Source organism: Poecilia latipinna, unplaced genomic scaffold (assembly GCF_001443285.1).
Source record: "Poecilia latipinna isolate Pla-1442-1.1 unplaced genomic scaffold, P_latipinna-1.0 Scaffold1796, whole genome shotgun sequence".
In the NCBI taxonomy this organism is placed as follows: Eukaryota; Metazoa; Chordata; class Actinopteri; order Cyprinodontiformes; family Poeciliidae; genus Poecilia; species Poecilia latipinna.
Window position 1 is genome coordinate 59877 of NW_015114412.1, and position 17730 is coordinate 77606.

At 41.8% G+C, this 17730-nt stretch overlaps 1 protein-coding gene across 3 annotated transcripts in view; it reads right to left on the reverse strand.

Moving 5' to 3' along the window:
• Positions 1-17730, reverse strand: part of prickle1a (prickle homolog 1a) — a 36170-nt gene that overhangs the window by 13553 nt on the left and 4887 nt on the right. Inside the window, exon 1 of one of the 3 annotated variants that reach the window (XM_015061282.1) lies at positions 17098-17459. The exons of 1 other annotated variant lie outside the window; for it this stretch is intronic. The gene's annotated coding sequence lies outside the window, so the exon portion shown is untranslated. Of the gene's footprint in view, positions 1-2792; positions 3096-17097; positions 17460-17730 lie in introns of those variants that run through there. One more of the 3 variants, XM_015061279.1, reaches the window with a different exon arrangement.

A 17730-nucleotide genomic window follows, 5' to 3' on the forward strand; every position in this document is an offset into this window, starting at 1 on the left:
CCCCCCGTGGGTAACCCCCCCCCCCAACCCCCCCCCCCCCCCAAACCCCCTGTGGCTGGCCAGGACACAGAGGGCCACAGGGAGACAGCTGAGAAAACCAGACGCAGTCGAGCGCAACCTTTGAACACAGTTAAAGGGTCTAAAATCTGTCCTCTCTTTCCAAGAGTGATATATCTATATGTCTGGCTGCTTCTCGCAGAGGGAATGCACACATGGATGCAGGTGTGCAGATGCATGGGAACAGGCCTCTCTGTGAGCTGTGACAGTGTCGAGACAGTCCAGACAGTAACTGGCCATCCAGATCAGCTTATCGTCCCCAAGAACAAGTCAGCCACGGTGGCCTCTGTGCTATCTGATTCCCTTTCAGCTCCGAGTGTGACGGATGGTGGTGGCTGCGGATTCGTTTGGAACTGCACTGTGCCCCGAGGGTTTCGGGTCAGGCGGATTTTTGTCATTACACGTCCCAATAAAACGTCTCTGATGTTCTCAACAATAGCGCCTTTGTGACTGAACCTGGTGGCTCAGTCAAGAGTTTGTTTGGTTTCAATTATGTCTTTTTTTTTTTTTTTTTTTTTTTAGATTGAAAGTGTGACAGAAAAAAAATGAGAGATAACCTGTCTTCAGCTGAGGTAGCGGGTCAAGACATGAGACGCTCTCTTTTGTTCCAGTCGGATCTATTGACTTGCAAATGAGACCAAAATAACCTGCAAAAATGCAGCCTTGCTCGAGAGCAGCTTGGGTTTCACGTGGAACATGTGTGACTATAGGGGAGGATCTCCCTAGGACCGAGCCGTACTCACGGCTTTACAAACTCTTGCTTTCAAACGTCGGCCGAGTATCGGCGGGGATGGTCCACACAGTCAGACCTGAATCACAGGAATGTGAAGCTTGAACTTTAGCCAAGTTCTCAAGCAGATGTATGCACCTCAAAAGCTTTTTTTCCTTCTGCTTCTGAAATGGCCACATCTGCTCACGTGATAATTCTTCTTTAAGATGTCCTCCAGCTCATTTCCTTTGACTTTGCCCAGAACACTTCCTTTTCCATCATCAATAAGAGAAGCACCGAGCCAGCAAACTTTAAGAGGCTTTCACCGACTCATCACTTGCGGAGGTCTTTCAGACAAGGGATCCATGGTTTGTGATTGTACTTTTTTAAATTCCCTCCCATTGGCCCCTGTCCTTCCGTCCCTGCCCTCCTCCCACACTTTCCAGACCCCTGCAGTCCCGAATATTTAACAGTCCTCTCACTCTTTTGTAAAGGTGCTTGTTAACATGGCTTTGGGGAGTTCGGAGGCCTTGCATATCTGACTGATCTGCCCACGTAAGGGCTGGAGGGCGGTGCGATCAGACTGACACTGAAACAGGGCGACGAACATGAATGGAAATGTTAATGTCGTTTCTCAACAAAAGGGGAGGAAGTTGAATTTTGGCTAGGTGAAAGATTCTTGCCTTCATCCAACGCAGATCTGGCAGTAAGCAACCAACAAGTTATGTAAAGCATGAAAGAAGGCTTGTATTCTACAATGAACCTTATATTCCAAGAGATTTTACATTAGTGGGGGCTTGGTAAGTGAATGAGTGCAATAATGATTTACTGGGGAACGAAATGACCTCTTTGCATGTTTTGGACCCTGTGGAGGATTGGTGCCTGATTCCACAGCATACGTTAAACTGCAGCGGTCAAGTTATTTATCGCTTTGTGGGATACAAACTCTCAAAGGACTACAGAGAGAAACAGAATAATAAAAAAACAGACAAAGTGGAATTTTTCTTTTCTTTTTTTTTTGTAGGATTCAACAGCACTTGAGCTTGAGCCACCTAAAACCCAAATCCTTGGAGCTTTTAGATTTACAACCCTTAAGAGAGTGAAGCAGCTTCTGGTCTGAATTACTGTCTATGTTCCTGTAGGAAGTGGGTGATGGACACGCACACAGCCAAACACAGTTCTCCCTCTGTCACTTTGCACTCACCTAGCATGTTTAACTTGGCCTCTGCTGCCTCAGTGATGCAGGTCTAACTCTAACTGGAGAGGAAAACAAGAATTTCTCCTCTGTGCGCCTGACTGCTCGAGCTTCAGCTCAGAAAAATGAGTTTATTTTTCATGTCAGACAAGATAGAAAAAATATGCGGCGCATTCATCGTTTCCTTGCACATGCACGTTCTTTCAAGGGCGAGTCTGTCAACCTTTGGCGCACAGTTTGCTCCTAGTTGTTTAAAAACATAAAGCATAATACGTTAAAGGCAAGAAGTGATCTGCTAAACAGCTGCACCCTTGTGTGAACCAGTAGTCACTTCTGTGTACTTAAGAAGATCCCAGTTAAATCCTCAACTTGTTACTGAAGGATCTTTATATCCCTGACATGAGTAAACAAACTGATGCTCATAGAACCATGAAATAAGAACCTTCATTAAGCGTGTTCATTTGCAGCGTTGACATGCAATGTACATGTCAAAGTCTCACGGAGAGCTTGCAGACAAGAAGTGTACCCTACTTTAGTGCCTGACGGTACATTTTGCCAGAGCCAGATCAATGGGAATGATGTGTACATGAGGATTTACAATTATTAGACCACTGACTATAAAAAAAATAAAATAAAAAATAAAAAATCACCAGAGCCTCATATGTCACATTCCAGGGTTCATTTTAAGATGACCTCTTCAAACAGTACAACTTGTGAATGCAGACAACAAACTTCGTGCAAAGCAACACTTTTAACATTTGCATCTCATCAAATGTCTACAAGGACTTCGAAACCAGCTAACATCTTCTGTCACTTTCCAGTTGTTCTTACCTCAGGGTATGCCGACTCTCACTAGGCACTCAGGAAACAGATCTAATCACCAGCATCCAGTCCTAGATTCCCTTCCAGCCTCTAGGGTCCATAGCTATGCAAGATCCTGTGAGTTCTGAGTCCAGGACAAATCTGCCAGAGCTGTCAGTGTAACAGCAGCCCATGTCTCAGCTCAGACTGTAAGAAGTGAGGGAGATGTCTGAGCACGGTGGTGTTTGCGTGTGCATGTGTGTGTACATAATAAGCCCAATCAGATGGTCACCCCACTCTTCTCTCCCTCTCTCTCTCTCTCTCTGAGCCATCACTTTTCCTCCGCCTTTTCCACCTCCTTCCCAGCCTCCTGAACCCCGGTCCGGCCCCTCACCCTCACAGCAGCCAGTCATGGCAGAGCGTAGCGGAACAAGTTGTCTCTCTCCCTCTCTCTCCTTCAGCAAACCCTTCCCCTCGCGTCTCAAACTTTACGCTCGCAAATTAGAAACACCGGCAGAGCTCACAGGAACAGATCTTGGAAGTAGCGCATCGGCGATGGCTGAGCTCATTTTACCACCATAGCCGCTTCGAAGCCACAACTGCTTTCGCATGACATTCTTCGCTCCTCGCTCACTATTGCAATTGAATGTCGGAGTTGGGTTTTGGTTAATCTGGCGGTTTGTCTTTCCTGCCTCTCGCGCTGCAGTGTCACCAAGTGAGCGGGTGGCGTTTGCTGACTCACAGTCTGATGAGTGATGGGCCAGATGAAAATTATTAAATGTTTTCATTTATCCCGCTACCGAAGCTCCCACTTTCAGCTGCGTCTTAGACCAACTCCAGCTGTTAACACTAGACATGGTCCATGAAATGTACACTTCCACCCGTCAAGTTAAACTCCCCCTCAAGGAATAAAGGCTGACCTCTGCCTCACTTTCCCCTCTGGAGGAAAATCAGAAACTCTATAAACCACCCTCTCCTCTGTAGGGAACAGGTTTGTTAAGTCTACAAGCTACTGCAAATAGCCTTTCTTCTGATTTCCTTTGGCTCTCTTGATAAATGTCCAAATAACCCATCACGTTTGAACTCACATTTAGACTGGAAACTGTGTTATGTCTTCTATTGTCTCTGGGGATGCTTTTGTTAAGGATTGACATCTGGATCTAGTATTCCAGATGTAACCCCACTTCTCTCTCCATCTTCTGTAACTTCTGAGAGTGAGTATTAACGAACACTGAACCAAACGTATTCGTTCACGAGGACAAGACGATGCGACTTTTGCAATGCATTTGACTGCAGCAAAAGATCTATTGAAGGTTCTTTGAAATGTCCACACTTTTCTCTGTTTGCTGAACCAAATAAGGCGGAAAAATGTGAGCTACAAAGGATGAAACAGCAGCTTCTGTGTTTTACTGTCTGCTTCTGACGGCGCACCACAATTCCTACTTTTGCCAGTCTTCCTCGCAATAAAACCTCCATCTCAAATTGAAGAATTCGGCCGAGCAAACTGCCCGATGATGACAGGTGTAGAAGAATAGAATGCACTCTTACGCTGTATGGGCATGTGGACAAAGCCATTGCAGCAGCCAAGGCTAGAGAAGAAAGCCACCCTTTGGAAACAAACTTGAGCCTTTTGTGTTGGTCAGAAAGACCCAGCACCCTGCTCTATTAGCAAGTCTTTGAGAGAAGAACTGACACAATGCATGCCCCCAAAGGCAACATTTACAGAATGCAATGCAGAATTGACCAGCCTATTTACCCAAGAGTTGCAGAGCAACAACAGCAGCAGTTATTTCTTATAGTAAAATGCTGCCAACATGTAATAAATTTCAAAAGCCAGTGGTTTTAGATCAGCAGTTTTTTTTTTGTTTTTTTTTTTTTAGCAAAGTAGCTTTTAAACTGCCTACCACAAACCTAGTGTTAAATGTTGGGATGTTAGCAGTGCACTAAAATCTGGGCATCTATTTAAAGACCCTTACAAGAATCTGTAAAAGAATACCAACGCTTCATTTCCCTCTGCGATCAAACCACTCGATACTATGACGTACATGGCTGGTTCAAGGTTCACCTTGGGTAGTTGAACAACAGAAAACTGGACACGTCTTGCATCCCTGAACTTTGACCTTAGCAAGCAGCAGATGACCCATAAATCTGTGGCCTCGGGGCTTTATGGCCCATTCCCCCCAGCCATAGCTACAACGACCCGAACCTCATCTCACACCTGGTCTGCACCTCATTTCACCGCTGTAAAAGGAGAGCATAATATGCCCTTTGCTAAAAGTGAAGGAGGTCTGACACCAGCATGCCCCAACAATGATGATGATCATCAAACCCAACACAAACCAATGAAGCTGCATTTTTCTCCAGTTTCAACACGTCTTACGAGACACTGACCTAAAAAAAACAACAAAACAAAACGAAAAAAAAAAACAAAAAAACAAGCAAGACCTGGTCAAAGCCAAAGCTGACAGTGTGGCCATATTCACATTGACAATCAGTTTTAGGTTTGTGAACTTTTCGTTCTAAAGGTGTGTCATAAATTGGGATTCTGAAGAGGGCAAAGAGAAGATCAGCTCCCAACTTACAGTCATTGATGAGAGCCGCCCCCAAAAAAGTTCTCACTGGTGTGTGAGCCGCCTATAAAACATTAGGCATTCTCAAGGTTTGAATGACTCGCCAAAGGGTATGAGTAGGACTCAGGCCCAACAAAAGCATCAGCTATAAAGCCCAATAAAAGCCTATCACCCTACTGTAACAACAATTCCTTTTCACGCCGTGAAAAAGGGAGGAAAAGGTCAACTGGTGGAGCAGTCAGTGCACTGATGTTGACTTAGCTAGATTGGCGCTGACAAACTCAGGTCAGACTGTGGTCTTGTTAGCCCTGTAACCCTCATATAACCCCTTTTAACTGTTGTACTCTGACACTGAAGGCAGCTGAGGGGGTGGGGGGAAGCCTAGATCTGATCTTAGAGTTTCTCAGAAGAGGCATAAGAGCATTAAGAGTCACAGACAAATGCTGACTCACTTGATGCGGATCCAAAAGTTAATGCACTTCTTCTGAGTCCCACGTTGAAAATGTCCAAATTAAATATAGAACTCAGGATTTATTGGATCACTAATAGGTAGCAACATGTGTCCTCCCTCCACCCCCCACCTATGTATTTCTTGGACATAAACATGGGGATTATGCTGACAGGTCAGAAGTTTGGTAGTTTGGTGGTTTCAACAAAACATCGGGCTGAAAATTGTGATTCCTGATTGGATTAAAAAGATAAAAACCTGAAGGAGCCTCTTTATTTTCACAAACAGCTATTTTGAACTGCACAATGAAAATATGAATGTCAGTGGATTGTGTTAGTGACTTTACAACAGAGAACCAACCTTTTCACTTGAGGTAACATTTACTGTTCACCTCCCAGGTAGTTATTGCAGCCAGGTGGTAGTTCAGCATTCACACCTGCTGACAGCTGCATGACCAGAAGAACCAGTCATAAAGGCAACAAAAAATAAGCAATGTCTCATTTATTTATATTTCATCAGTGTAAACATGCTTCGTTCGCTGAGTGGACACAATTTAAGTCAATAAGACGGCAGCAAAACAGCAAATAGAGCAGAAAATAGACCCAGGATATTGCAGGATATTACGAAAACAGACCCTCTGTACACTTTGTCATACAGAGGGTCTGGACCCTTGGCTACTGAGAAATGAATCCTTGAGTTTCTTGTGGGTTGCCTTAATGCTTGCTCATCCAATAGACCTCCTATTTACTCAAAACTCCACCCAGAACCATCAGCCTCTAACCGTGCTCCCACATGGCACCCGTCCCCTGTGCCTCACCAACACAGCTCCACCAGACTAGCGGCAAACACCTGGTGGAACTGTGCATCTGTTGAGCTTATTATACAAAACCCACAATGTCCCTAAGAACGGTTGCAAACGTCATCATGTGGTATCGCTGTGATTACGTACTTTAGGAGGAATGTCGGAAAGGGTACAAAGTTATTTAAAGAGATAGAGGCCAATTTCCAGGTGTCAGATGACGCAGAGTCAAATTTCTTTTAGCTATTGCATACAGCACTTTCATAACAACTGGAGGTAACAAATATTTGTTTGTGCTGTAAAATGACACAATGTGTCTGGAAAGTAACATAATAATGAGATCACATTAGGTTTTTAACTGCTACATAGCACAAGCTTAAACATTTACGCTGTGATAGAAGAACTGCTCGTTAGCTGCACGTAGACAGAAAACGTTGTCTGTATCATTATATGTTAATTCTGAATGTTTGTTAGCATGAACATGAATAAGCCTTCATGAATATTTATGACTGTTGTCATAAAACGTCATTCGGTAAATTATGACATTTTTAATACAAAGTTGACATTATTCAAAATGTCTTTGTTATGACAACTTGACATTAACCAGGAAATCTGTTTAAACTTTACCTTTAATAACATAAAGTTACCTAATTTTTAAAGTGCAATCAGTAATACTTTTATAACAAATTTATATCAGTAATGATTTCTTGGTTAATGTCAAGTTGTCATAACAAAGACATTTTGAATAATGTCAACTTTGTATTAAAAGTGTCACAATTTACCGAATGACGCTTTATGACAACAGTCATAAATATTCATGAAGGCTTATTCATGTTCATGACAGGTGTTATGTCATGTTTATGAAAGTGTCATGACAGTCTTATTCACCCCCTTCAAATAAAGTGTTACCCACTCTTTAATACATAGTTATACAATTAAAACGTCTGAATACTTCCAGAATATAAACTTTACCCAGCACACATGACTCAATCCATTCAATCCATATTTGACCCAACGGCGGGTTTAGCAAAACAATCAAATTGTTTGTTTTTATAACCCGGCAGTTTTAACAGTGTAAAAAAAAAAAAAGGCTCTTGATCGAGTTATTTGTACTCTATTGTCCAACGGTTTGCCTAACATTTCATTGATTGCGACGGGTCATATTTCACTCTTGATTTGACACCCATTCACCTAGTTGTAAAAGCTGGAGCTCATTGGGAACAATGAGAAGTGGAGCAACACTGCTCCTGGGGATGTTAAACAGAGGAAGCCCTTTTATTTGAGGATGCTACAACTCAACAAAAGCCTGTGGCTGTCTACCCACAAAGCAGTCGCTGGATGAATGGGCTGGTCTTAACATCTCACAGCCACATTGACAAAAGCATGGGATTGGCAGAATGTGTGGTCTCCATGGACAAACTGGGATGTATATGGACATAAATGTACAAAAGGGGACATTAGGAGCTCAAACAATATGCTCAACCAGCTCTCTTTCTTTTTGTTAAATCTCCAATTACCTCGAGTGCCGCAGTGCAACCAAGTTTCATTGTTCCGCAAAAAAACTCTCTTGTCTGTATTTAGGTTTAATATCTTCTTGCTGAAGTTCAAGTCTCAGTGATTCACGCACATCTGGATTTTTTTTTCTTCTTCCCTGAACCGTGCTTAAATGATTGAACAGTCTATCCTTAAACGCAACCATTTCCTGTGAGCATCCAGCCCTGGGCTTGAGTAACTTGCAAACCAACTATGGCTGCATATCCAAACAGGGAATACCTGGGTGTGAGTTGCACAGGAGAATCATTTGTTGGGAGGAACAATCTAGTTTTAAGGAAAGCAGGAAAAAAGTAAAAAAAAAAAAAAAAAAGGTTGTGAATTTCCAACATGTGGAAGCACTTTCCTGAACTGGATGACTTCAAAAAGCAATCCAAGGAATCCGACAATACTCAGACGTTTAAGAGCTGCTCAGTCAGGATCCCACTAATCATTAACATTCCTGAAGGAACGCTCTGTTACAGTCTTTTTAAAGAGTTCTAATTAAACACATGCTCCAGTGCCAGAGCATAGAAGGACTCTGACAACTGCGAGCAGGGATGCTTCTTTCCTGCTCTGCTTAATTGGACACAATTTAAGTCATTAAGGTGACAGTAAAGCAGCATAAAGAGCAGAGGAGAGACCCCGTGATTCCCCTTGTAAACTTTTCCGTTGATCCGATGCTCTTGACCCTTTCACCTCCACGTGTGACTCGCAATAAAAATCCTGAAATCCAAATGGATGTTTAATTCAGATGAGATATTGTTGTTTGTTTTTTTTCAAATATGAAAATATTGTTGGATTATGTCATACACTTTTGGCACTAATCTACGGTCTTGTTGGCCTAAGTTGCATGAGTTAATATGATATTTCTTTCACAACCGTCAAGCTGTCTTTTTTCAATCATCTTCTTTTTTTTTTTTAGATGTGCATTCTCAGCTTTTTATTGCAAAGTGCATCATAGGAGTTTTTTACTTAACATGCAAGCCGTGGGTTCTTGCGAAACCATATTGCATCAGTTTTTTTTACAACTACATGTCAACTAATTATTAATAACCGCAACTGGATTTTTGAAGAACAGATTTCAGTTGCAGGATATTATAAAATACGTTTTTTACAAGCGCAACAAAGAAAACAATGCTAATTTTGCTGAACAATGACATCACACAAAGTACAAAGCGAGCTAATCAGTAAACTTTATGCTGTACGAGACACTTTTGAGCAATGTTGATTTTGAATCATCGTGTCGTTCTTCTATACGTCACACGAGTTCTTAGATAATTGAAGTCTGGTCATTTCATCCGACATTGTTTTTTCTCCAGAATCATAATCCAAGTGTTCAAAACAAAACAAAAAATACAAACAAACTCAAAGAAAAGAATCAGCTGCCATACAGCCGGTGTGACGTCACCAGAAAAATGCGCAATGTGAGATTTTGTTTTTCAAAAGGGAAGATCTTACATTGAAAAAAATGAAATCTCAGACAAAATTTCAAAATTGAACTTAATGTAATTAAATCCTGAATCTTACTATGTGACTATGTTGTATTGGAATGATTTGGATTGATTTAAACAGACTTTGGACTAGTCTGCAGTCTTCAATATGAACTGGGCGTGTCTGTTAAAATGTCTTGGCCTTGTATTTGTTGTGAACCGGTGCTAATTGAATTTGAATAAATTCAATAATGCGAAAATGTACTTCTCTCGTAGCAAATTATTTGTACTTATAAAAAAAAAAAGAATAGAGTAACTCACTTGTGAAAAACAATGTATTTTCAAAGTGTGCATGTGAAACTGTGTCCTGGGGTCCAACATAAGTACCCAGGGAGGTCTCTGTCAGTTTATCAGATATACAAACCAGACATTACTCATTGGCTGCTCTCTGCAAATGGGTTTGCATCCATCTGTTGGCATCATGCATGTGTGGAATGGGAAAAGGAGCACAACTAGCCATCTTATCACTTGGATAGCAGTCTCCCAGAGCTGGGTTTATTCTTAGAAGCTGTGCATGTAATGTGTCTGTTTCAGTCAGTATCAGTGCGTTATTTTTAGGACTGCTAACCCTGAGGAAGCTAATAGTAACAAACTTCATTTAGCCCCGGAACCTATGATGAGGGATTACTTTTAGTTTAAAAATGAATCTACTCTCACGTGAAACAGATGCAAAGATTGTATTTATTTATTTTGGAAAAGCAAAGGAAGTAAAGCTCAACATGCAACCCTGAGTTGTGAAAACTGTCTGTTTTCCTGCAGGCAGGACACACAGATCCAGATGCACACATCTGTTGTGCCGCTGCTCTGTTTTCTTTGGGAGCCCAACCCCCGTAACAGGAAGACAGAGCAAGCACAGCAAACAAGAGCTGGATCACTGAACTGGCCTCTCCCCAGGAGGAGCTCCGTCAGGTTGTTGTAGCCAAATGATTCCTCTCTGTGTCGCTCACAGAGCCCAGACTGTGGAGCAACCTGCTGCTCTGCAAGACACATCCTCAGGTGGCTTTTGTCAATATTAATCCATCGGCACGCTGTCCGGCAACATCTCCCTACACCAGTGGTGCCAAAGTCCAGTCCTCGAGAGCTACCACTCTGCAACTGACGGTAGATCGGATGGTAGATCTCGAGGATTGGCTGTGGGCACCCCTTCCCTACATTAATAACATTTCATTTTCTCTGTAAACATCACAGAGCACTGATCAAATTCATCTGAAAATGGAAAGAAAATGGCACAACTGTAAACTCATGGGGAAGGAGGTCATTAACCAGAGAAGCAGTCAGGAGCCCCAGTTGTGGTTCTTGGGGAGCTGCAGATATCCAAACCTCAGATTGGGACGTTTTGTTGACATGAAAACTGTTTGTCGAATAAGGCAAATGGCAAGAAGAACGTCATTGTGAAAGGAAAACCATGAGGAGCCTTTCATTAGGCCAAGTAAGGGACTTTTGGTTTACGTGTAAAATGTTTTTTTTGACAGAAAAATTAACAAACACTGCACATCCCCACAGTGAAATCTGTCGGTGGTAACGTCATGATGTGGAGATCCTTTCATTCAGCAATGACAAGGAGGCTAGTCATGGTTCATGCAAAGATTGATGGAGCTAAAACCTCTGCAAACCTAAAAAAAACAAAACAAAACAAAAAAAAAACAGATAAAGGCTGTAAAAGAGTTGAGATGGGGGTGAATATTCACCTTTTAGCAGTGCAACCCCTAAAAACAACCGGAGCAGTAATGGAATGGTCCAAAGTATATTCTTGTGTTCGAACGGACCAGTTAAAGTCCAGACCTAAATGAGATAAGAAGTCTATGTTAAGTCTCAGGGGTGGGCGATATGAACTTTATGTTTTATTAAGATATTTTGAGGTGCTATTGTGATAACAATAAAAGCGAAGATGATGACTATTTATTCTTTCTTTTTCAGGTAATTGTAAGGCTGACGGAGGAATCACTGCCCCACAAACACAAGAACTGGGGTTGAAAGACTTGTAATGTGCCTCTTCAGGACACCAGTCACATAAAGAAGTGTGATTTGTTTCACTAAACAGCACACAGTAACTGCAATTAATCATATTTTCAAGTTTATTGATTTTTATAGATACTCTCATTGAACAGTGGAGACTAATAATAAGACCAACAATCAGTACGGATTGTTTTGTGTGAGTTTGAGCATCAATGACGGCAATAAACCAAAATTCTTATCACAATAAGAAATGTATCGCGATAAATGATTAACAATACGATAAACGCCTGTTAAGACATGAAAACTGATGTTCGCAGACTCCCTCCATCCAATTGCGCTACACTTGAGTTGCTTTGTAAAGAAGACTGGGAACTGATTTCTGTCTCTGCGTGACAATATCGCTCCATCATGTAAAGTCTCTTTGTAAAATTTCCTTTACAAACTGAAATATTTAGATATTAAATACAACCACGTTTTTGCAACGCCTCAAAATTCTCTCAAGGTGTTTGAGACAGAGCAGCTCTGTGCTCCGTGACTGCTTCTCTTTACAACACACTGAAACCAAGTACCATAGCTCCAAAAAAAAAAAAAAGTAAAATGTTTTCATTTTCCTGGTTGATGCAGGTACAGCTGGTCTGCATCATGGAGCCAAAGCGTTTCTCACAACATTATGCCACTTCAACGCTCTGCATGTTTTCAACCAGCGATATATCTGGACTGCAGACAGACCAGTTGGGCACCAATCCTCTTTCTTTTTTTTTTTTACTACAAAGCCATCCTGTTGTAATATGTTTGGAATTTCCTTGCTGATAGAAGCAAGTCCTTCTCTAAAGAAGCCATCATCTGGATGACAGATTATGTTACCCTAGGCGGCTGTGTGTGGAGTAACTGAGCAGTGGGGGGATGAGTGGAGTGAGAAATCAAACTTGCCTTAAAAAAAAAAAAAAAATCAATAACTTCCACACAGGGACTTGAAGCCTCTGTAGGGTTTTTATGAAAACTAGTGCGACATGTTAGCGTTTGCATTATTTTCTTAGTCTCGCTGTGGCCTCCTTGTTTTAGCAGCTGTTGATCACGCACATCTGCTGGCCAGTTCTTGGTCCAGTAATTGGAACAAAAATTATTTTAGCCCCTCTTTATTGTATTTCAGCAGCAGTGATTGCATGCAAAAATAATTAGGAGGTGAATAACTCTTATTGCAAGCAAGAACGCTTGCCAGCCGCGTGTTGAATAAAATAAAACTCTAAAAAGTTCTGGATGGTAATAGAAGTCGTAACTTTTATTTTTTAACAGATAATCAAGAAATTCCTATTTATGGATTTGAGTTTTATTAAACTCAGAGAAGAGTTTTGATGGAAACACTGTTGGCTGGTCTACTTAAAGACTGAAAATGGTGGGAGTTTTTTTGTTTTTTCGTAAAATTAATGACCAGGAAACATATTTGGATTTTTCAATACTTGCCCAACAAGACATCACTGGCAATCTCTTTGCCATTTGGTGTGAAACCAAGTGCTCTTACTTTTATTTATGAGGCCTAATCAAGGACACTGTGGGGGGAAAAAAATGAAAGAAGAAAGGGAATGTACTGGCTGACATCCAGCCGCTCTCACTCAACCCCGCTTCTGCAAACCTTTCTTTAAAATCTCAGGAAACATTTTTGTTGCCAGTCCAAAAGTCCCCGCACGGCTTATTTCCAAACACTGTTGACCTTTTTTGTACATCATCCGTGCTGCCCAGCTCCATCCCTGTAATAATGCAAACACAGGAGAGCCCTGAGTCACAGGAGGAAGGAGTGGGAGGAGTGTTTGTTTAGCATATTTCGCTAAAGGTCCGGAAACGTTTAACTGGATCCAATGTTGTTGTGCGACGAAGGAAATGAGAATTGCTTTTTAATGGCTATATTGATGTAAATGTGTGCTTATTTAGCCGCCCACCCCTCAGTTTCTGACTGTTTTTGCTTTTTTTTTCTTTTTTTTTGTCACACTCAAACATTTTGGTTGAATGAATACATTCTACTGTCAAACCGAGATAACCTGAGTAATCACAAAGAGCGATTTTAAGGCGATGATGTCACTTATTGAGAGGAAATAAAACAAGCAAGTGTCTCACATCATGGTGGAGGAATTTTGGCATGCTCCTCTTCACAGAGTTGTTTAATTTAGCCGCTCTGGGCGTTTCTAGCACTAACCAATAAGACATAGCCTCGTTAATGTCCTGCCAGAGCATCTAAATCATATTTAGGTCCAGACTCTAACGGTGCCATTCCAAAACTTTTCTTCTTTCTTTTCTTGTTGACTTATTTAGGAGTGGACTTGCTGATGTGCTTTGATTCATCGTTCTGCTACAGAAGCCAAGTGCACTTGAACTTAAGGTCAGAAAATGAGAGCAGATACCTACCATCCATCCATCCATCCATCCATCCATCCATCCATCCATCCATCCATCCATCCATCCATCCATCCATCCATCCATTCATTCATTCATTCATTTATTTATTTATTTATTTATTTATTTATTTATTTATTTATTTATTTATTTATTTATTTATTTATTTATTTTCTGTACACCCTTGTCCCTTGTGCTGGTGTCTATCTCCAGCAGATATCATGGTTCCATCAATTACAGCAAGTAATACTCCACAGAACACTCACACCACCATGTTTAAGCCAAATATGTTATTTTCCAGAAATGCTGTGTTTTTGTTTGATATCACATGTAACAGGATGCACACCTTTGAAGAAGCTCCACTTTTGCCTTGCTTGTACACCGTTTTATTTTAATGTTTTGAATCACCAAGATGTTTTTCGGCACATCTGTGAAGAGCGTTTTGTGTTCGTTTTGGTCGGCAGTGGTTTTCTGTTAGAAAAAAACCTTCCATGATGCCATTTCTCACCAGTTTCTCTCTTATTGCTTTGGGTTCTTTTGTCACTTAAAAATAACAGTTTTCTCGATTTTCTGTAGATCAGGTTTTGCTTTTCGAGATCTTTCATCCTGCTTTACACTGTCTGACAGATTCTATTTAAGTTAATCCTTGATTGCACAGGTCCGACTTTAAACTCACCTGGAGGTGTCTGGTAAAAAGTAAATCGGCTTTATAACAATGTGGTCAATCTGTTATGATTTAACAAGGAATCGGAACTCCTCCTCCCACATTATTTATAAACTGCATTTGTGCTTGATCGGATTATCTTAGTCTCATTCTCAGTGTCAGTTCAGATAAACTTTCCCAAATCTGCGTCGCTGAAGTCGCTGACGCATCCTCATGTCTGTTATTCCCCTTTATCAAAGACAGGCACGGTGATAATAAGCAGTTCTTGTGAAACTCCACCAATGCTTATTAAGTAGTACACATCCAGAGCCGAGCATCGTGCCTATACATGGTGGTGATAATGAAACATGTGCGTCGAGCGTGACTTTCATCATCGCGGTGGTCTGACGGTTGGTCCCGCAATTATGCTGTGCGGTTACAAGAATTCTGCTGAGCCAAACCCATTTTCCTCTCGCTCCATCCTGTAGCTCCTCATAAACACAGTTGTGCCTGGAAGCGCTAAGTAACCATAGCTACTTTTAATCACTTCGGAATAATGCTTAGCATGTGGATCCAGTGTGTGCCGCTGGTCCAGGCAAATCCCCGCTCAGTCGCACACACAATGAATGTACAAAGTTAGAATCGGTTCACAACAGTCATCCCTTCCCCCCCTGCCCACCACCAGCCCTCCACCCCTCGCCCCCTTATAAACGACCACACTGTAACAGTGTCCTAAATTTTTACCATCCCAGCCACCATCCGTCCCGCAAGGCAACAGTGACTACACATTCAGGGACCACCGGCGTTTAAACAAGCCATATTTCATCCAGCCTTCTGCCAGCCTACCCCAAACAGTTTACAGTCAGCGGGCCCGGCCCTCTGGAGTTCGTCTGTGGCAACTCGACTCCGCGCCACATCTCATCGTGTCCAGAACTGCGGAGGGGACGAGGCCTCCTCTGACAGCTCCTCACAACACTCGGCCCTGTCCTGGTCTGCTTTTAGCCTCGCTGTGGTAAACCGGAGCGCGTCTGGGGGGGATGAAAGGCTGCCAAAGTGTTTGGCCTGCAGGCGATTTACACGAGGCGCAAGGTGATTCATTCTGTCCCTGCACAAACAGGCCTCTGTGAACATTTCTTCTGCGCTGACCATTTAAATCAACAGTGGCGAACGTATACACTGGTACCAGGACTTACACTCTGACCATTCAAACCCGACTCAGTGTCTTGCCTTAAGTGCTTGCACTCACATGCATCTGGACAAGTTTGTCCCTGTCCGTGTCAGGAAAGAAACACACACACACACACACACGCACACACACACACACACACACACGCACACACACACACACACACACAGAGAGAGACAAGCCTCATTGTTTATGCTTAAAACTCTTTTCATTTCCATTATTTTTTGTCTCTTTCCGCTAAAGTGTGCAGTTGTTACAGAGCATTTTAAGATACTGACACTTACAGCTTTATAGACCAAGCCGTGTCGTCCTGTTACATTTAGCTACAACACGATTACACATTTTTATGTATTTTTTATTGAGATTTTATGAGAAATCAACAAACACATATCTATTTTTTCCCCACAAACATTAATCTGAAAAGCATGGCTTTCATTTCATTTTTACGTTGAGCCTTCTTTATTGTTATTCCCCTGAACAAAATTCAAAGAAATCAACATGAGAAAGGTCGGGGATAAAGTTGTAGCAAAGTTTAAGGAACGACTGGATTATAAACATTTTTTTTTTTTGTTATCTATCACCTGAAAATGCAAACAGCACACTGCAGTCACAGAGCTACCAACACGTGGGTGCCTACCTCAAATGACAAGAAGGTGCTCTGCTCATTTGGTCTACATGCAAAACTCTGTGTCTGGTGTAAAACACACCGTAATGGCAGCATAGTACTGTGGGTTGCTTGGTTTTAGCAGAAGAAGAAGAAGAATATGGATGGGACTAAACGCAAGAGTTATCCTGGGAGAAAACCTGTGTGAGACTCCAAAAATCACTGAAATCCAATCTGACTGAACGTGGGTTATTTTTGCAAAGAATTGACAAAAATGTCACTTTTTTTAGATGTGCAAAACTGATAGAGACATAATTCCAAACAATAGCAACTAATGCGGCAAAGTATAAACACAAAGTTGAGAAAACTTCGAGTTCAAGGGGGTATGAATACTTTAGCAAGGTACTATAAATTACTTCGACTATACATCTATATATAGTCCCGATACAATAAGCAAATACTTCTTAACATCAAAATGACTGAGCAGCCACAGAGCCGTTTTCCATTTCTGTCTCCAGAAACAAAACAAGAGAAGGTCACCTATTCTTAGTTCCCCTCTTTTGTCTCCCTGCAAAACTAAACAACCCTTTCAATTCTATTACTGGCGTCTTTTGATTCGGAAACCGGAGAGGAGACATACACAAGGAATCGGCGGGCCGCTGCAAAAAAAAAAAAAAAATCACTCGCAAATCTATTATTAACATTCTGACGAAATTCTCACCTGCAGCAGATCACAGAGGAACTCAGCTCAGCTCACGTCTCCCCCAGCAAATGCCTTTTCTGCTACATCATCGCTGCAGTGCAGCCGGCAGCTGGGACCAAATGCTGCGCTGTGCATTTGATGAGAATAAAACCCTGGATTTTGACATCGTGGGACGCATTAAGAGCCGGGAGATCACGGGTGTAGAAACACGCAACATTTATTCAGCCACAGGCTGAGCTTGTAAAATGACACAATGATTCAGTCACTTCGGTCTAAGTGAGCTTTGAACGTATTCCACACTTTTGAGATGAACGCCGGGGCTCAAAGACCGTGAAGCTGTCAACCTGTAATCCGACCACTAGGTGACACCACCACCTTGTTCCAGTTCTTTGTCTTCGTCGTGTTTTAACCCCGTTTCGCTTAAGCTCTCTCTTTACGTGAAATGTTCCTGTACTTACTAGCAGACTTTCTGTGGCCTAACAAAAAAAAAAAGGGTGCCACATAAGAACGGAGAAGTTTTAAAACAACTTCTGGCTAACTTTTGGATAAACATCTTAAGGCAGCACTACTAAGATGGTTCTTTTTTTTTTTTTTTTTTTTTTTTTTTGGTGCAAAACAAACCCCAATTTTTTTCCCCCCAATAACTTGACA